This window comes from Anoplophora glabripennis, unplaced genomic scaffold (assembly GCF_000390285.2).
Source record: "Anoplophora glabripennis isolate ALB-LARVAE unplaced genomic scaffold, Agla_2.0 scaffold196, whole genome shotgun sequence".
Classification (NCBI taxonomy): domain Eukaryota; kingdom Metazoa; phylum Arthropoda; class Insecta; order Coleoptera; family Cerambycidae; genus Anoplophora; species Anoplophora glabripennis.
In genome coordinates this window covers 544,752-567,228 of record NW_019416363.1, presented here as the reverse complement: position 1 = coordinate 567,228, position 22,477 = coordinate 544,752, and the positions used below count along the sequence as shown (strand labels likewise).

Sequence of the window (22,477 nt, the reverse complement as noted above, 5' to 3'; positions counted from 1 at the left end):
GGCGATTCCTCCTATTAAATACTCCTTCAATCAATGTAATTTTATGAGTAAAAATGTAGAAATGACCAATATGAATATGAACAATGCATTAAATATGAAAATCGGAATATGATACAGCCCTATCTTTAACTTCAATTATCTCGAAAAATAACCACACTATTATTATGTAGTCAGGGATAATAATTTTGGAAAAAAATAATCATAACGAATTTTAAAACGATTTTATCAGTGATGTAAAATTTAAAGTGGGGCGGGACTACTTTATTCTGACATACGCCTCTGGTAATAACGAAAAACTTTTACCATACTTTAATATCTCATAAGGTACCTAAACTTTGTATCAAATATAATAAAAAAATATTAAACAGTATCAAAATAGTGAATTCATATCAGATTGATAGAGATAGAGATGGAAACATATTGATTTTAGGTTTAATTTTGCATATTTAGAGCGTATGTCCAATGAAACACCCTATATAAAAATCATAAATATCTCACCAATTATTGATTAGGTACTAAATGACTAGATCAATTGCTGCAAATTTTACACTTACATTTATTTAAAGTTAGTTTATTTATTACGTTATTATTATTACGTTATTAAAGCAATAAAAATTTTAATTAAATACAAATCACGATTCTTAATGACTTCCTTTCTCCAGCTTGTAGTTAAATATCTCCAACTTACATTTACATTAAACGACTTTTTGTCTCTTTTTTTCTTTTGAAACCGTTACTTTATTTGCCGAACCATCTATATAATAGTCGCAGAGCATATAAAATGAATTAAACGTTGGATAATACAAACAGGCTCTTTTACCCCGACGCTGACGGCGACATGTTTGTCTGATTGTCAGCATCACGGGAGGCAATGATCCAGACAGAGTGCCTCTCCGCGCAGACTTTCATGTCGGCAAATGCGTATTTTCTTCGTCGTCCTTCACCCCCCGGAGGTCAATGTCATGGGCGCGACCAAGGTTCACAGCGATTAACTAATTCGATGTTTGTTTCTCGAGATGATTTTTTTAAATAAGATTTCATATGTGTATGTGACTCATAAATTATAATTGGTGTAAAGTCTAACTCTTATTTATTTGGTATCTTTTTTTCATTTTATTTTTCAGATTAGGTTTGTGTTACTTCAAAGTTACTTAAGAATGGAAATCGAATATTTCTGGTTACCCATTTCCTATTTTGTGTTTCAGTATAACTTTTTAAAATAGTGGCAAAATTCTACAAAGCATTGGGCGAAGGATAGGCAGGCAACAAAGTAAAAATAGTATGAAGTAACTAAGACTTTAGTGAGTACGCAATTAATTTATAAATATGTATGTTCTTTAAAAACAAATGATTATTACTTCACAGAATTTTTGAAATAAGTTAATTTTTATTCTTTCGTCTTCTAACGTACCGATCAAAGTTCACCAATATGTTGTTCAATATCTTATTTAATAAGCCGTTCCATATTTTATCTTGGTTGATTGATAAAAATGTGAAAAATAATGTGGGTTTGTTTGATAAACTATATCCCGGAAAGGTCGAGTTTTTTTTTAGTATCCGGAACAAATTTAAGAATCTCCGTCACATTTTGAAGACTCTTCCATCTTCCTACTAATCGAAATTGTTAATGGTAGGTACTAACACGGAGTGCCATATTTTTAAAATACCTCTAAGCTAAAATTTTCATACTATTTGGCCCAAACCACTATAATGAGCACCAAAAATTGATATTATCGCTGTTCTCCTAATCTTTTTCTCTCTCGGTGTTTTTTGATTTCTTAGCCGTTTTAGAAATACTATGAAAAGTTTAAAAGCTGGTTTATCCAACCCAGCATCTTATTGTTCCAGTAGACGAACCACTAAGTTTACAGCAGCTGATAATTGTAATGGGTAGTTCTTAATTTCATTACATTCATTTCTTGTTCCAACAATTAGATTATCGCGAGTGTTAACAGGGGTTTGGTACATTTTTTATAATATGTATCTTGAAATCGTCTAACAAATTTAAAAATAATACACAGGGTGTCCCGGTACTTGATAAAAAAGAGTCGAGTACAGATGAGTATAGATGAGGTCAAAATAATATCAGTTCTTCATATACATTTTTTTCATACGGGCCTTCGTTAACAAGTTACGGGCCCTCATAAGTGAAAATTAAAAAGTTATTTTTATTTAGTCTCTAAACTATTAACTTCAGCATGATGCAAATTTGGTGGTTGATAACACATGCGTACAGCTTGTTTTTGATGTCGTAAGTGAAACTTCATTATGCCCAGAACGCCAGGGGCGGTCTATGCCTAATGGTTAACAACCTAGAATTTTTGCATAGATGACGATCGCAATTTGCCTGGATGATTTTTTCGTCGGCCGAACGCATCTGCCTCCAGCGGTGTCTTTTGCAACCAACTAGGAACTTCGTAACTACGAACTTTTAGAAATACAATCGAAAGTGTTAATTTCTGTGCAGCGCCTTCTACTTCTCGTGGAGGGTAGTTTAGGTCCCCTCGGACATGGGTCTCTGTTTTTTGAAGGGATTGGCTCTGCGTGGAATGATTGGAGACGGCTTTGTGGTTTCGTTTGGAAAGTTGAGCGAAAATTTGAAAACTGCTCGGGACTTAGAATACGACACTGTCGGAAGAATATTAAATGAATAAGTAATAGGTAATGCCTTTTTTAGTAGATATCATATGTATTTTTTAGATTTGTATTACCAGAAGGTACATTATGGAGGTTCCATTCGACATCTTAATTAGTTTAAACTTTTTTGATCACTAAAATATTAAGACATTATTTGTAAATATTTTGCCATTTTATATTTACTATTTTTATATGAAAAAAAAAAGCTTGAAATAAATAACTCCTTACGCCAAATGAAGCAGTCAAGAGATTGATTTTATAAATGTAGTTTTGCCTAACCACAAATATCTTATACTGAGAAAGTAGATAAATTCTTCATTCAACTAGACAATAATCACTGCAACTCATTACTACTACAAAAAAAAACTAAAGTATTTTTAGACTAATCTATAGGTATTATAGAAAGTCCAAAACACTACCACAAGCTAATGGAAAGGACATTTCGGATTTTGTTTACCTTTATCTTAAAATTTACTCTAAAATTTAATTTGCAAATGTTAAAATGTTTTGCATGTCATTAGATTTACATATAAATGTATTACAACTTCCTTAATCATCATTAATTGAACACCGATGTGCTTTTCTTTTTCCTCTGCGACTGACATTAATGAATCGTCCTATTTATAAAGAAAACCGTTAATACAGGGTATAAACTGGCATACTAGCAAAGTGACAAAATAAACCACAGTCAAAAGCAATATTTTCTAAGTTTTATTGTACTTCAAAAAAGTATCATGGTCTTTTGTACTTTGTATTTCATATAAAATTTGAACACAATCTAACCAAAGGAATTAAGAGAGATTTAAAGGGTTTCATCTGTCACAGACGAACAATCTGACTTTTGAAACAATCTTTTACATACTTACTTTATAACTATTGTGTTTCTTCAACGAGATTGTTGTTCGACTGTTCCGGCACAGTCGATTCCTGGATAAGTAATTAAAAACTGCATAACATATAATATTTTTGAAGGATCATGGAACCCTTAACAACCATTTCTAAGGAAAGAATTTTTTGTTTGATCAGATAAACTAGGTACTGGAAGTTTGTTACTGTTAGGTATATCCTGTGGCATCGGTAACGATAACTAGCACACATGTAGGTACATCTACTTATTAGTAAAGTTGTTCTAGCGACAATTCTTTTTCGGTAACTTGAGAAAATTAGCATAATAATTAGCTTTAATTACCACCTCAACTTGTTAAAGATAGACCGAAAAAAACACAAAAGTAAAATAATCATCAAGCATCGTTATTATTAGGAACGTGTGAATGAATATTTCTTGAGTTACAAGCACTCATTAAAATTTAACAGTATTAGAACACATCTCGGTGCCAGATGAACGGAATAAATGACCCAATTCTTGTGTTGTTATTTTTGTCGTCCTCAATTCATGAATGTTAGTGTGCCTACTGAAATAGTCACCAACGCCTGAGATAAGGAATTACACGCGTAAACGCTTTTATACGTAGTTATGATGTAGTTTTCAAGCTGCGCTGTACCTACGTACATGGATTTTAATATTCTAAATATGCAATTAAAGCTCCCATCTTTTATTATATAATATAACAAATTTGAAAACTTAACTGAAGAAAAATATTTTTTTTCTTTTATAATCTTAACTCAATTAAGATAAACATTTGTTTACACTTTATATACACTTAAATATTCCAATCAACAGTAGATTTTCGAAACTAGAACTTTGAAGGAAATTAACTAACACGTATGGAAGTAAACTTAAGTAATTCGCAAAAGCCAAATGTGGGCAGTAAAACGAATGAATGAATGAAGGAAGGAAGGCTTCACTGGCCAAAAGGCCATAACGGTACAGAGGTGAATGTCCGATTTAGTCCAATTTTATATGTTAAGAGAGACATAGGCGGAGTTAAGGGACTGAACAGATACCTCTTTGGATTAGTTCCTTGGTAAAAATCAATGGAATTGAATAATTACACAGGCCGGCAAAATGAGACTGACCTAAACTTCAAACCAGACTGTACTTTCCCGAGAGTTTTCGATGGGCTCAATCCGAGTCTGACCTCAGAATTGCTACATCGCATCAGGTTTTAGAGAATGCGCGAAAAACACAATTTTTCGGTATCACGAGGAAATTTTTCTCCACACCATAGCGTCTGAAAGTACTACTCTACTTCACCAAAATCCATATTGAGTCGTTCGGATATGTCTTTCTTCGAGAGAGATCGTTTGTTGAAGTTGATTAGTTTGGCGTGTTCGTCGATATTCAGAAAGCTCCCTTTACAAGGCTCTGGGGTTCAAACCTTTACAGTACTATAGTTATTTTTGCGTAGAAATTCGACCTCCAAGACTAAAGAGTTATGGAGTCGATGGTCTTAAAATTTTTCTGAGTACGAAATTTGATCCCCAGGGTATGGTGAATTACCTTACCTGCCAGATGGATGTACCGTATTGAATTTCAAAGATGTCATGATACATTTGGATGCAACGCCAAAACAATCTCAGAATTGTTTATTGCAGAAATAGTTCTCTTTGGAGGAGGACTGAAGAATAAGTGTTACCTATATTGATCGTAATTTGATCACTTCATAATACTTTAAAAAAATATATTGCTTAAATAATAAAAACATTATCCATATTTTCTTCAAGAAATTAGTAGGTATTCGAAAAAAAAAATTTCATTTCTAAATTCCAACATTTTTTAAATTCCATCCGTCATATTGGATCATCATTTTGAATTTTGTAACTTTGACTTCAGATTTATAATCAGCGATACCGAAAATCTGAACAACCGGTAGGAGTTTAAGTTAATTTGTATTTCCATTCTTCCCTTTTCCTGAGTCTTCACCTGATATTACTCAATTTTCGATAATAATCGACCAATACGCAGAACAAATCAATTTCAACAGAGATTTCTTGGGAAGGAAGGAAGATATTCGAACGATTCAAAATGGATTTTGAGGAGGAAGGGTAGTTTTTCCAATGGCCACAACGAGTTTTGTGGGGAAAATTGCCTCGTGATGTAACATAACCTCAAATATGATGAGAAATCGTGTTATTCGCAATTTTATTCTCTAAGGATATCTCTAAAACATGATGCGATGCAATAATTCTGAGGGTGGATTCAGTGCGTCAAAAAGTATAGCGTAGATTTCATTTTCTTCCAAATACAATAATGTATAATATGTTACCAACAACATTCCATATGGTAAAAGTTATTCTTCAGGGATTTTCTCTTCAAGGAAAGATTTATAAAGTATTTCAATACAAAATTGTAGGCAAAAAATGTAAATACTAACATGCATGAAAAAAAATGACACTTATGAAATATTTCTGGTTCAAAACATCAATAAATAACAACATAATCATAATTTCATTCAGATGACAATGATATATCCAATAGCCCAAGTTGGAGCTGGTTCCTGAAAGACGAAACGTCATACTGAAAATCTTATTCTATATCGAATAGCGGAAAAAATGGCCTTAAGAAAGTCTTTATTCTTCTTCAAATATACAGAAAAAACTAAGAGAATTTTCAAAAAATTTCAAAACTAGCAAATACTTTTTCGATTTGTCCTGTGGACTTCAATTTCATCACCTCCATTTCTTATAATTTTCGAAATAGCAACGTTATCGCATCCAATTTGAAAAATGCTATATTTAATTTTGTACAATACAAGAGCATTTTTACCATTTGTTCCTAATCTCAAAGGCAAAAAGGAAATACCAAGCAATGTTTACTTTTACATCATGAATTTTACAATATAGAAGTTTACACCAAAAATATAATACTTAGTAGGTAATATTCAACATGTAGGACCAAAATAATATCTAATAACAGCTGTTTGAACTTTACTCAGTTATGTTAAATAAAATCCAAGTCTGTTAAAAAAAAATCTGCAGAACACATCTGCCATTATTTTGACTAGTAAGTATCGAGGTAGGTATATTATTACTATAAGATTAATTTCTAGTTCCGCGTACATTTATATACTAATTTCATGATTATGTAATATTATATTCTCAGCAAAGGTTAATAAATAAACGTTACCTGACTACTGACATACAAATTAGACAGATGAGGCAATTATAATTGCGTCGTTTTGCAACGCAAGAAAACAAAAGCCTTCAGTCGATGTAATTGGCAAAGGATGTCTAAAGACACTGTATGCGGTTTAATTTTGGAAATTAGGACAGGACGAAAATAAATACAAATTTTATTTAGCAAGATAGAAGCTATTTAATTATAATAAGAGATTGATAATTTGAAAATACACCAATACGTAGATAGGTTACTAACTATGCATATACATATAAAACTAATTAATGTTTTAAAATAATTATTTTTGCCGTTTCAAAAAACAATACCTAATAAAAAGTAAATAAAAACGAATCTAATTGATATTAAATGTTTTTTTAAATCGTTTTGAGGTTCTTACGAAAAATTATGTGTTACTATTTTATTATGCAGCATATGTTTTAATTTATGAATTTCAGTGTCAATGACCTCTCACATTGACCTAGTATAGCTGAACAGTGCTACTGTCACAACGTATAGTATATAAGGACGCATTTAAGAATGTTAAAATAGGTAATATTAAATATAAAATTCTGAATAAAATGCTGTATATTTCTACTTTTTTCTCTTATTCAGCTACTTCGGCAGCCAATTGGTGTTAAACATATTAAATCAATCCCAAGTAAACAAAACAGCAACAAAATTAAATAATGAACAGTTAAAATTTAAGCAGAATCCGATCCAATTCCAAACGCTTACTAAGGGCAACGGATGTTAGCCTCAGCTGTTGGAACTTGGAACCAGAAATTTTAAATGTCATGGAGAGTCTTAGAAGATTTCAAGTATGTCTAATGTTGCGAAAATCAGGTGAGCAAACAGATTATTTACTTTTTTTTGGTGTATTTCATTTATCATTATTTATTTATAACGGCTTGAGATTTATGTTAGATTACATGATAAGTTTCAAAGTTTATCCAAGTTAAATTAATTAAATTTTCGTTTATGTAGGATGATAGGGCTCGTGGCAAACAAGAAGAAATATGTATGTAAAATTGAAGAATCACAACGTAAAATTTCATTATAAATGTGTGATTTGGCATTAATAATCTTTTAGTACTCATTTAAGTCGACAATCCAAGTTTTATTAATCTACGTTTATCATCTGTTCAGGCATTTGCAAAAATCATCATAGGGACGATGTTCAAATTCACAAAGCATAATTATTCCTTAATAACCAATCTAGCAGAAAATTCGATTTTGCATTATTCTTCAGTCGAACAGTCGTGGTTAATTAAATAAAAAATGTAAATTGTCTTAAGATTTAACGCAAATAATAGCATATTTTCAATGTAAAAGAGGCAATTTATGTTAATTAATATTTCATTTAAATAAATTTATCATGAAATGGTCACAGTTAGATAACATTTCCTATGATTGCATGGTATAGAAGGAAAATATAGAAAATAAACTAATTTATTATAATAAGAGAGTAATTCAATAATACTACTTCCTTAGAACATTACTAGATATAGTTGTATTTCATTTCTAAGTTGGACGTTTAAAAAACGGTAGTGTTCAAATTGGAGTTGCTAGTAGTTATATTGGACGCTATTTTATACTTGACAGAACACTTTTTGTAGCATTTTAATATTTAAAAATACTGCCTTGCAGTAATTTGATGATAACAGTTGATAACGATGTAATGTTAAATAATGACAGTCATGTTCGATTCTTAGGTTTGCATACAGATCAGTTTTTAAATTGGAAAATACATAGTGAATACCTAGTTCTAAAACTTCACTCGCAGTTGTATCTTTTTAAAAACTCACGCACAGTTTTTACCAAAAGACAATTACTCATGGTAGACATACTTATGTGATACCTATTTATTTTGTTTATTTATTTATTTATTTATTTATTTATTTATTTATTTATTTATTTATTTAATTTAATTCATCCAACGGGATGAGAACCCTTTTACAGGATGTATAAAAACAGAAAATATGTAACATAAGAGTAGCATAATTACAATAAACAACAAAATGGTATTGTTACTACGTCAGCTTGTGATGAGTTGCGATGTTTTTACTACTTTTGTACAGTTTAATTTATTTTTCTTATCAGTAACAAAACAATTAAGCAAAAAGTCCTAAAAACGCCACAAATAAATAATTACAGACAATACAAATTTAAAATGTTAATTTGTTACATTTCAAAATCAAAACAAGAAGAAGTCAAATTAATACAAACCTTACCGCAGTTGACATGGATTTACACAGCAGTCACGTATATCGAGAAATACGATACACTTAAAAATGACACTGATAATATTAAGTAGATGTTTTCATTGTAATGCATAAAAATAATCTATCTTTAGTAAATATGAATATCTTATCTTTATTTAAATATGCGAATTTTGAACACCTACCTATCTTTTTGTTTTTGTTCTAAACTTACAATTAGATTGAAAACATTTCCCTCAGTCCAAACACAAATTGCATATTGGTTAAACTAACGAAAGTAGAATTATATGTATTTTTTAACATGTCATTTATTTGAAGCAGTTTGTGATACAATATTCAAAGCCTACTAATTAATTTGTTCACTAATGTCTTGTTGTTTCATGCAAATTACAAATTGCAGTTATACTGGAAATTATAACTATTAACGAAAATAGAAGAGGTTTTTTTATAGATCTATAGACTTACTGAAAATTGTGAACGATTATTAAAAAAAAAAACACCGATACAATTTTTTATTTATAAAAATCTCATGGCCGCCCCGATATCATGACTGTATTTGTACTCTACCTGCAAGATTCAAATTTCTATTTGAAACGACGAGGCATAGGTATTCACAAAATAAGAGTACCTACTCAATTTTTTAAAAATCGAAACGGCAGTATATTCATGAAAAGTTTACATATTTTGAAAGGTACATCAAACACTATTTTTCGAAGTAGTCGCCTTCAACCTTAATGCACTTTGTGAGCCGAGGGATGAGTTTTCCGATACCTTCGTTAAAAAAATTTCCCGCCGCCTCTCGGGTACATTGTTTCAAGGCACTGTGGACCTCATCATCAGTAGAAAACCTTTTTCCCTCATAAACATCTTCAGAGATGAGAAAAGATGAAGATCAGAAGGTGCCAAGTCAGGGCTGGGAGCTGGGTGGTTGATGATGTTCCAACTGAATAAATCCTAAAGTTGCTGTGACATTGGCTGTGTGGAAACGTGCATTGTCATGCAACAAGCACACTCCATTAATATTCCCATTCTTTTGTTCTGTATCGCCCTCCGTAGTGTTTTCAAGGTTTCAACAGTACCGCGCAGCATTAATTGTTTCCCCCTGTGGCAAAAAGTCAGTGAGGAAAATCCTTTTACAGTCCCAAAACACAGTTGAATTTGAATTTTTTTGCTGATGGTGAAAACGGATGTCGCCACTGCATTTTTTTTATTGTATTGTCGTCTCGGGGGTGTAGTGGGCTACCCACGTTTCGTCGCTAGTTACAATACTGTCAAGGAATTGTTCACCTGGCTGGATTCGGAATAGTGTCATTTCAACACGCCATTACAACAACAGTTATCAACTGACTGAGACAAGTGAGGGTGCGTTCTGCTCCCAACACCTTGGTCTTGATTTCAGTGTTGCCAACTTTGTCTTACAATTTGTTGATATACTTTTAAGGTTTTATTCTAAAAATTTGTAGAGCCGTGAATCCGTAAATAAACCTAAATGATCAAAATTTTATAAAGAAATTTTTCATATTTTTCCATGTTTATCACGACATACATGCTTGCGACATACAAATACGAAGCTCCTTATACAGGGTGGCTTTTTTCAGCGTCAAAGTCAAATAGCTAGGTTATGGTTGCACCAGGAAAACATATTTTAGACAAAAGTTGCTCCCAGTCAAGTTCTCCACATTTTAAAATTAGTTTGAATTATACAAGATGTCCCAGTTCCCCTGAGCGCCAATCAACTTTGTTTTTTTAATCGTAGATAAACGAAATCTTTACCATTGTTCTAAGCATGAACTAATTAGCCTCCATTAATATCCCCCCAAGGATGTACCAAATACGAGCACCTAAATTTCTGAATTTTCAATCACAGATAACTTGATTTTTTCAAATGGAACCATGTACTAGATTTTGTTCAAGTGGATTTAAAATAGGTATGTTACGGTCTATTTCAAACGGTTTTGAAGATAATCACATTTTTCTCAATTTTTATAATTGTGGCTGGTATTTTCATTTCGTTTCCTAGCAACTAAATGTCAAATTAAATATCCATTCACTGGCAATCTTCTACTGTACTGTGGTATTTCAGTATTATTTAAAAAGATACATTTTTTCAATGACAAATTAAGGGATACGGCTTATGTGATTGGCGAAAGCAATGGAAATTGTCTAGCTGCAAGAATTTACAATCAACGTTTTCCGCAAAGAAGGCAACCTGCAGTTAGATCATTGCGCCGAGTAAAGGAAAGGTTTGTTAATAATTCTTCAGTCTGCTATAAGAAGCCAACAAGAGTAAATTATGTATTGGATGGAAATAAAGAAACCGATATTTTGTTGTCTGTACTAGAAAACCCTCAAATTGGTCAAAGAGAATTAAGCGCGACAATCGGAGTGAGCCGATTTTCATTGCAGAGAGTTCTTAAACGTTATAAATATCATGCTTGTCGTTTTATAAAAGTACAGAACCTAACAAATGAAGATTTTGCTCTACGAACAGAGTACTGCCAATGGGCACTGGATAAAATTGGCATTTACAGGAACTTTTTTAATAACGTACTTTTTACGGATGAATCTACATTCCATAATAATGGGTCTCCAAATTCAAGAAATAACCACCACTACGCAGATAGTAATCCCCATTTAACACGTCCAAGGAACTTTCAAAACAGGTGGACATTAAATGTTTGGGATGGGATACTAGGAGACAGGGTGATTGGACCCCACTTATTTAATGGTACACTTAATGGAGAAATGTATCACCATTTTTTAATTAATGATTTGCCTATTCTACTAGAGAATGTTCCTTTGAATGCAAGACAAAATTTGTGGCTACAACATGATGGTACCCCGCCACATAATTCTGCTCGTGTGAGAAATTTTCTAAATGATCAATATGGAGGCTGATGGATTGGCATGGGTGGGCCCATTCATTGGTCAGCAAGAAGTCCCGATCTTACGACGTGCGATTTTTTTTATGGGGCTATGTTAAAGACATCGTTTATTCAACTCCTCCTACATCAGCAGATGATATGCGACTTCGAATTTCAGACGCATTTCAACAGATTCAGCAAAGAATGTTAGTAAACGTGCAGACATCACATATTCAGCGACTTCAGTTATGTTTAAATCAAAATGGCCGAAATTTTGAACATTTATTATAATTATTTATTACCATTTATTGTTCGATGCTAATTATAAATAAAATTGTATACTGTTGTATTTAATTAATTTTCATAAAAAAAATCTGTAATGGATGTTTGAAGAAAATTTTGATTGTAAGTTCCTGTACCTGTACCCACTTTTGTTGTCCTCTGTAAGTTTAAAAATACTTTTATAGTATGAGGCAGAATGCCTCCATTCTACCCCAAGGCTCATTTTGTTTAAACAAACTAATGGAGTTTGACGGGGAAATCAGTTATTCTGTTCACCTAGGCCTACCTAAAATTAACATTCCATTTTGCATTTAAGTTAAATTTTATAATTTTTTATGAATTAAAAGATCGATTTTACCTGTCTTGTAAATTTGTTAATCATAATTTATCTATTGGTTGAGTGGGTAATATGAAAATACCAGCCACAATTATAAAAATTGAGAAAAAATGTGATTATCTTCAAAACCGGTTGAAATAGACCCTAACATACCTTAACAAAATCGAAAGGAAATTAAATTTTGAATCCACCTGAATAAAATCTAGTACATGGTTTCATTTAAAAAAATTAAGTTACCTGTGATTGAAAATTCAGAAATTTAGGCGCTCGTATTTGGCACATCCTTAGGCGAATATTAATAGAGGCTAATTAGTTCGATAGCACTGTTCATGCTTAGAACAATGGTAAAGATTTCGTTTATCTACGATTTTTAGTTTTCGAGATAAATAATTTTTCCCTAGTCGCTGCAAACGACATATTTTTAAGAAATCATCAATTAACATAGAAACGGTGCATAATTGACACCATAATTATTAATTACAGTGACATTAAAATTCATCGAGTAATTCAAAAATGTAAAAATATATAGGGTGTTGTATTTTAAAAAACAAAGTTGATTGGCGCTCAGGGGAACTGGGACATCCTGTATAATTCAAACTAATTTTAAAATGTGGAGAACTTGACTGGGAGCAACTGTTTTCTAAAATATTTTGTTCCTGGTGCTACCATAACCGAACTATTGGACTTTGACGCTGAAAAAAGCCACCCTGTATTTGTTGATATACCTAAATTGATGAATTTTGTGAAAAATCACAATATTTTTTACGAGTATAAAGTACTCATTGTACATAGATCGAGACATAGAAAGGAACACGTATACCAAGTTTTCTAAAATGTTTGGATCATTCTTTCTCTCATTATAATGCGAGTCTGATTAAGTTTAGGTCACTCTGTACTTGATTTCTAAATTACACACGTTGTTGCATCCAGACGGCTATTACGAAGGCGTTAGAAATCTATTTCAACTGCTAACCATATATTCAATTTACCAATCTTACGTAATTTGCCTGCACAAATCCAGTAGGCTTAAAAATAGACCGAGTTATTAGTTAGATCTCAAAATATTCTTCGTTTACTTTTTAGGTAGTTGCTCTGCTCTCCAGTTCGAGTTAGATCAATAAATCCACTATAATTTCCAGACAAACCAGATAGCATAAATTAAATTGAAGCTTTAAATTAATAAACTCAGCGAAGCGAAGAATTGAACGAATTAAACCAAAAATATAGAAGAGGCGTGAAAAAATGTAACCAATGTCGTAAGTAATGAAGCTGAAATTTCGGTTGTACGTATATAAACATTATGTGGGAGTACTAAACATGACTGAAGGAAACATTGTGAAATCAGAAGTCTATATCAGAGAGTAAAGAGGGATACCAACAAAAAACGATTCTCTTTAATAGAAATAAATAAGATGGAATAAGTTTGGGAGAATAACAAATTTTGAGCAAATCGAAAAAATATTTGAATGAGCTTCTAAACAGAGATGCAATTAACACCACACTAGTTCTATCTTTTCTGCCATAATTTATGTAATTAAAGGAAACAAAAGTACATGCAAAATTACTCTTTAATTAAGCAAATTCGTGTAAATAAAACTTTTCCATTAAGAGAAATTAGGATGTACTATGGATGTTCGTTTAGGGGCGTAAATGTTCAATGAACGTCCTTGGAGCATCCGTTTTCCGCATAACTGACATCTCTTGGACATCTCTAAGACATTCACCTATGATCCATGAGTTGACCCTTTAAATTATTTAGGCATGTCCTAAGAACAAGATCAGGGACGATCTGCAAAAAATTCTAAATGCTCTAGAGTGGAAAATGTTCAAAATTATTATACTTAAACAAAAAATGTATTTCATATTTTCACAAAGAGTATACGTATACAAAAAATATAGTTATTTTAGATAAAAAAGAAAATTATATGTAGTAATATAAACCACAGACAAAATAGCTATATTGTCTGTGTATAAACAAAGACTGCAGCTAATAAGAAATATAAATCTTTTTATTCATATTTATTCTTTTGTATTTCTTATTACGTCGCCAGTTAGATTCCTGTGTTTGTTTCCTTACAGTTATTGTTCATTTCCTTTTCCGTAATAACTGTTAAACAAATATTAGAGATAATGCAAGGCAGTGCGGCGCAGCATGTTTATTAAAAATTAGTATCTCTGGAATATCTATTACATTAGTTTAATAATCGTGTTCACAACAAGGAAATATTTTGTCCCCCTTTTTACCAAAATAAGATAATATTACCATATTGTCTTATTTTGGACCGTTTGTCTGGCGCGGTAACTTAATGTGACACTAAAACTTACTTTGAAAAAAAATATATTCAGCTAAAATACAAGACTTATTTTTAGGAAACATAACTAAATTGCACATAACTAATAAAAAAGACAAGTTATTTATTAGTAGAGTATTAGTTCCATCACCGCAAAATTTTAAATTTGAATTCCTTTAGTATGAGAAGAAGATTCAAATAGTTATCAGCAGATCAGTAGTTTATAAAACTGGAGCATTTATTTTTTTATTAATATTTATTTCATTTTTTTATAACCTTCAAGGTGGGTAAGGTAGAAGAAATTCAAGTGTAGTTGTAATAACATACATACACGTACTTTTTTGTATACAACATTTTTATTCTTATTTTATTTTACTGGTCCTAAGGTTGACGTTTATCGAACGTAATATTAAGGACAGCGGAGAGATATTCAGCATTGGACATCACCTAGATGGATGGACCTAAAATGGACGCCTATGGATGTTGGATGCTACTTGTATATAGGAGGACATAGTCACTAGAGATGGGTCCATTACACCTTATACTGTTGCAATTCTGAAAAAACATTCGTTTCAAATATGAAACATGTAATATTGAGGGTGTTACATGAAAAAATAAGCTTATTGTTAGTTTGTCATGATTCTTACAAATTTCTCCTTTTAATTGATATTTACAATTTCCGTATTTTTTCTAACGTTAAAAATAAAACGGCAGTGTGACACTGACAATTAATAACCCGGTATTTAGTGGAACAAATCTCTTAGTTTCTTACTATACTGGTAAAACCGCAACTTATATTCATTATAAATTTATTATATATTATGGTTACACGAGACGTAAACAGTTTATTTGAAGTTACGTCTATGAATTGATCTTTACCTTTTAACACGAAGCCAAATGGTGAATGTTTAGATAAAAAGGCAAATGGATAATCCAGCATTACGCAAATATAAAATTTGTTACGTTGCTTTAATGTTTCGGTGGAGGCCATTCGATTAATGTACTGTAGATTTAGTCTGCTTTAATATCATCGTTTGACCTTAGCAAAAGCCGAACCGGAGATTTCCCAGGACACGTAGCGAAATGCGCGCTAGCTGTGCGTACCTACTGCAATATTTAAACGAGGTGCCACGTGCCGACCTCAACTACAAGCTAAGCGTTAAACTTTGGATTCCCAGGCCCTTGTTTGACCACCAGATTTCTGGTGAGCCGAAATGGTATCACATATTGTAAAAGGAGACGTAAATTAACGTTGCACATTAATATTAATGATTAGTAAAAAAATCAAATTAATATCATTCCTAAAATAAAGTACTTTCAAGGTTGCTCATATTTCAAATTTAATGAGTTCTAATTACGCAGTTTCTTCTTAAAATAGGTCCTGTTCACATTTTTAAAGTAATCCTGGGAATCAAAGAACTCCAAGTATTTTGAGCAAGCTAACAGCGTAAGCAGGGGACGTAAATAAAATTAGACAATCACAATCACTCGGGACACAACGTATAAAAACATATCGGTATATGGTACAGGAGAACCTTAACAATGTGATAAAACATGTAGCTTTGTGAAAGGGCGTGACGCGAGAAAGTGAGAACCAATATTATGATTTTATAATTTTATGTTCCATATCAGGATTACGTAGACACAGAATATCAGTACATAAATGACTTTATAATTTATAATATTTACTGTATTGAAGCACTATACAGGGTGAGTCAAAATTCACTCCCCAGCGGCCGGATATATATTCTAAAATAAAAAATAAAACAAAAATGTAGAATACTAAAATCTCGAAAGCGGAGCCGTTTTCGGAAAATTTTGTAAAGAAAAATTCAACTTTATAATTTTCTTTGTTTAATATTAACACCATTAAAATCCACCATTTAAATCCATACAAAATAAGAATTGGCAAAAACGAAGATCCTTCTGACTTCGGTTAACCTTCAAAACCATGACCATTTTCATTAATACACTTCTGCAATCTGTGGTAGAAACTCCTGGCAACAGAACAGAAAGTAGCTTCATTTATTTCCGCTACTGCTTCATGAATCCTACCTACAGGCAAATAAACCTATTCTTTTATGTATCCCCATAACCAAAAGTCTATCGGAATCAAGTCAGGAGACCGAGGTGGCCATGGTGTTGGTCCACCCTGTCCAATCCATTTATTAGGTTCAAAATATGTCGTACTTGTAATGTGGCATATGCGGTCGCACCTTCATGCTGAAACCACATAGTTGCACGTTGTTGTAGAGGAATATCTTCTATCAAACCTGGCAAAATGTTCTCGCAAAAATTACTGTAATTTTCACTATTCAGTATTCTTGGCAAAAAATATGATATGATCATTTTCCCGTAAATAATATCCAAACTTTTACAGACCAATGTCTTTGCTCATTCCGCTGACGTTTTTCATGAGGATTCTCATAATGCCAATAATGAAGGTTGTGGTCACTGAAAACTCCTTGTTTTTGTCTGGCCAACTTGATTAGTCTGTCGAACTTTGCGCATTTATTGAACTAAAATTAATAATTTATTTGAAAACGGCTCCGCTTTCGAGATTTTAGTATTCTACATTTTTGTTTTATTTTTTATTTTAGAATATATATCCGGCCGCTGGGGAGTGAATTTTGACTCACTCTGTATAGTTTTCTTCAAGATGAGAGCCTTACTTTCCTAGTTTAAGTGAAAGTATTAATATACCACAACATTTACAAATATAATGTAGATTTATTCAGTCTTGGTCATGCCACACATAAACTATCCCTAGTAATTGAGGAAGTCGCATATATTATTTTAGTTAGATAGGTATAATCCGGGCGAAATAGGTTTTTTTTCAAAAATCGGGCCTATCTCGAATTTTATGGACTTAAAATTAAGTAAAAAATACACCGAATAAAAGCCTAAATTTGTGTATTTGTAGAGGTCGAGCGTCATATTGCTTATAACAAACGAAAAAAATAATTGTTCTTTTTTCAGTTTTTCGCTTAGGTATCTACACATATTTCCGAAAATAAGCCTCTAATCGACATGAGGTATATTTATAAATTTTCTTCCTGAGGAAATTTGCTACAAAGATAGGCTTTTGCGAAAACTGGCAAACAATTTTTTACATTGCAAAATTGACAGTGAAAAAAAAATGTGCAAACTTTTCGGAATTAAATAAAAAGAACAAATTTGGTTGAAATTGGATGAAACTACAGGAAAAGTTAACCGTTGGGGTGCTCAACAAATATCCGCAATTCGGACCCCGAATTTCAAAATGGCGGCCCATTGCAAAATTATAAAGTCGAAAACGCAAACACTTATATTTTCTGCTCAAGTCAAGATATCTAAATTTTGTAAAAATGGTTCGAAAGGTAATTACATTATCTCACGTCTATGCAAATTTCAGATTTTGAAGTTTAATTTTTTAATATACAGATTTTAAACCAATTGCATCAAATAGTGCTTGAAAAACATGAATTAAGAAAAAAAAGCATCTCGATCCGACCAATAGGAGCCGAGATAAGCCAAGAAGTGACCAAATAAACGTTCGTTAAAGACAACGTGATTCGCGCGGCTGAACGGTAGCCAGGAGAGGGGAGCGCTGTGACGTCATAGTGCCCATGGACTTCTCAAAATTCTTACTTAACAAATGGCTTGTGGCACTTAGAAAACAGCTACCGGGATGCTTTTTTTTAAATCAACTTATTTTTTCCCGCTCTAGTGGCGTAAGCAAAAGTCTGTGAAAGTCAACGCCAGATCCAGAAAAATACATTTTTATTGACTTTTCACGTTTTCTTTTGTAATTTCATTGTGCTTTCGATATTTTGAAAAGTAAGGAGGTCTTTTTACGCATTTAAAAACAAAAGTCAATTATTTCTTTGAAAAAAAATTATGAATGAATGAAAATTTACCGTGTTCAGAAGAGGTCGACGTATAAAATATCGTCTCAAAATTAATTGTTACACTTATTGCGTAAATTATGTCTAGAAAATTATTGAATTAATTTATTATTATCCTGATAACCACAATTATTAACTTTATTCTTTGTTTCCTAGTTAACAGATATCAAAAAAAACCTTTAACATGAACTTTTTTCCTTTTTTAAAAGGCTGAAAATTTAAATGCAATGGGACATTAAGATAAAGAATTGAAAAACCTGCATAAAAAATGCATAATTCCGCTTGTTCAGAATGTAGTAGTGCTCCGTGATGTTCCTAATTCAATTATCGTTGTTTAATTGTGACAGTTGTTGTCAACCATTTTTCCACATGTATCACCAGTAAATACGAAATATATCTTTAAGGAATAATTGGTTATTAATACAAAGGGTCAGTGATAATCTATCAGAGATCATTGGGGTCTCAACACCACTTCTTAATTAAAGCGATAGCATTATTTTTGAAATATCAAGATTTAATTTTTTCGATGTCTCTATTTTATATACCCATAGGATGTAGTTCAAAAGTTGAAGTTGAGATAAAAAACTTATTGCGCGTAATAACAAAGAATAAAACTTATTCGGATCAATAAATCTATTTCGTATCTATACAAATTTATTTATCCTTTTTTTTGTCATATTCATAAAAACGTTTTATTTAACTGATGCACTTTTCTATTATTTGTATCCAATCTTGTACCCGTTAACCAATGAACTAGAACAGGCTGCAACGGTCCAGATTCTATTATAAAAATATCACTGTGACAAATCCGTCGTAATTACGTGTATTCCTTGACTGCAAAAGATGCCGCTGTGATATTTTTATCTAATCTATCTATTTACCTGCTAGAAAGTTGTTGAGAATTGATTGAGTAGAGAATAATGAAATCAATAATGTAACAGATAATTGATATACCTAGGTACTTAAAATCGATGTGTGAGTTTGTTGTTAACTTTCCCATTAGAAACACATAAATTTTAGATTGCCACTGTGATTGTCTTAAAAATTACATAATCACAATAATCAAAAATGTTTTTCTTATTCCAAAGCAATATGTTTGTTTTAGGAGCAGTCAGGGATTAGTTCGAAACTATCATATGAATTTGTTTGTTTGGTTTCAGTTTTTATTAAACTAGTAAGTGGATGAATATTTCTGTTAGGTACAAGTAAAATGAGATGAGCAAATCAAACCTAATACAAATTACGTTGCAACTATGACACGGTGATTGCTCTTGTCAATCAAGAACCTCCAACTTTCATAATTCGTGGGATAATTTAAATTTTAGTTTTTGTTTACGTTTTTGGTTACGTAAAGCAGACTATACCTAAATGAATGATACTTTGGCGTCAAATGAAGCAAGTCCTGTCAAGTGCTAAATTTTTACGTACGTTTATGAGGATTATTCATTCGGATTACGTCACTCACCCTATGGGCTCCATAACTCCCTTGCTGAATAGTTTACTACAATTTATTCATTTTATTCCCCCACGGATTTGGTATAACCTTGCCACAAACGATTTCTTGCTCTAATAAGGCTTTTCTAACCACCTATACCTAGCTGTATAGTTCTAATTATGAATCTAAAGGGTTTCAGGCTAAAAAAATGTTTTATCTTAATTCCTGTTCATAATAAGCTTGTTATATTAGCTTTTTATTCAGCAAAATATGTTTATATTTGTCACTAAAAGTTAAAGGTATATTGTAAAGGTCTTCACGCTTGCTGACATTTCAAAAAATGGCAATTTTAAAGTACCATTTCCACTCAGCTAATTGCAAGATTTACCTCACAAAATTGAATTTTCTATAAAACTATTCATATAAATCCTAAATGGGTAAAAAGGAAAAAACTAAAAAATTACTTTTAGGTTACTATCACATCTGTCAAGTTAAGGAAATTTATTGGTTTGTGTTGGAATTTGTTCCTGAATAACCATATAGTGAAAACAGAGTTGAAAAGAAAAATATCCATTAATTTATTCTTTCGATGAATCTGTTTTTCAAATATGGCGGTTGTAGTTTTCACTTTTATCCTCTCTAGGTGTTTGAAATCAATATAAATAGTTCGCAACATTCTTAAAAAAACGGTTCGTTGTTCTATAACTAAGATGACTTAGTGAAAATCACATTTAATAAACGCATTAGATAATAATAAACAGCTCTAATATAGTACTTTAATTTAAAAGTTTTATTGTTATTTTCTGAGATGATTGTTCAGTGGCATAATTTTTGGTTAGGAAAAATAATTTCATTAGATAACAATTAATTGACTGACGCTTTCAGTCCAAGAGAGATTTATTTTCACAAGACGTTGGTAAAATAAACAAAGAAATCATTCATAATATTTTCCGGGGATTTACATTAATAGTAAATCGTAGATAATTTTTACTAAACAAATCAGTTAGGTACATGTTTTAATAGCTATATCAAACAGGTGTTTTTAACTGCCGAAATAGCAATAGTTACACAAGGCCACAAAATGAAATTGAGAATGAATTGAGACTTGCCTTCTCTCAGACCAGTTGGCTTCTATATTTTTGAGGTCGCTGATCACGATACCGGTATCCGTATAACCCCAGCACGTCTGGATCAAGGTCGAATAAAGATCAAATTTCCTTTTTTAAGTGATATAACTTTTTGACACAGGATTCGGATTCCGGGATCAAAAAAGTGATTTGAAAAACGAAATTTAGCCTTTATTTGACCCTGATCTAGACGCGCTGGACATTGGATTCGTGATCAGCGGTTCAAAAAACGTAGATGTCAGCTGGTTTGAGATTCGACGTCTCGTTTTGATCTGGAAATTTCAGCCGGTGGATTCAGATCTTAGATTTGACCTTTAAATGACCTCCAGATAAGCTCCAGAGGTCACTTTCACCAACAGGTCAACACTATTTGGACGTAAAATTTCTCGCTGTTCAGGTTCCGGGATAAAAAAAGTTATATCATTCAAAAAACGAAATTTGACCTTCATTTCACCTTGATTCAGACGCGCTGGGGTTATACGAATACCGGGATCGTGATCAGCGACCTCAAAAACATAGAGGTCAACTGGTTTGAGAGAAAGTAAGTCTCAATTTAATTTTGTGGCGATGTGTAATGTATGTTTGCGTTTAAATGCCCACAGAGCCGTAAAAACGTTTTTTTATATACTCATGCTTTTTTAATAACAGAATAGTTTGGAATTTTGAAAAATTTCAGTGCTATGATATTCGAAACCTATTGAGATTTTTACATACTCAGAATGTAAGAAGCCATTTTTTTTCCTTTCAAAATGTGACAACTTATTATTTATCACTTATTATTTATATAAAAAAAAGAACAATATTAAAATATTTATTATAATCTTTCCGAAGTCAGTTGAACGTGTATAAAAACGCCTAGCAATAAAATTTAATGAGTTTCATAGGTGTCCCTAAAAAAGTTTTCTGCTAAAGGTAAAAAATTATAATAATTTGTATATAATGTGTAGAAAATTTCTATTATATGTTCATTTGGTCAACAACATATTTTAATTATTTATGTCCTCTAACGATTTTATTATATTGATGGTAAATTTCGTTTTGTTCCGTTTCAAAAGGTCTCCAAATTGCCATGTTGTAATAATATTAGTAAACAAAATATCCCTTTCGCAATTGTAATGTGAATGATTAATAAAAATAACGAATTAAAATTACCTGAATCACACCAAATTCCGCATTGCTGCACTGAACTGCTAGGTAATTTGTCAACAACTGAGATTTATTGCCCAGTCGCCCAGTGCAGCTGTGCCACGTTTAGTTTGACCAGACCTGTATACGGGTATGGCTAAATAAATATGGGAACAACTTTTTCTAATATTTCAATGCCGAGTTGCCGCGTCAGCGACCGAACCTGATACATACTGCCAACCTCTTGGTTCTACA

General features: G+C 31.9%; 1 protein-coding gene across 3 annotated transcripts in view; it reads right to left on the bottom strand.

Annotated features, from left to right (window-relative positions):
* LOC108908327 (tubulin-specific chaperone cofactor E-like protein) overlaps positions 1 to 22,477 on the bottom strand; it is a 41,170-nt gene that overhangs the window by 7,269 nt on the left and 11,424 nt on the right. Inside the window, exon 1 of one of the 3 annotated variants that reach the window (XM_018712354.2) lies at positions 8,882 to 8,948. The exons of the other annotated variants lie outside the window; for them this stretch is intronic. The gene's annotated coding sequence lies outside the window, so the exon portion shown is untranslated. Of the gene's footprint in view, positions 1 to 8,881; positions 8,949 to 22,477 lie in introns of those variants that run through there. 3 annotated transcript variants of the gene reach the window in all.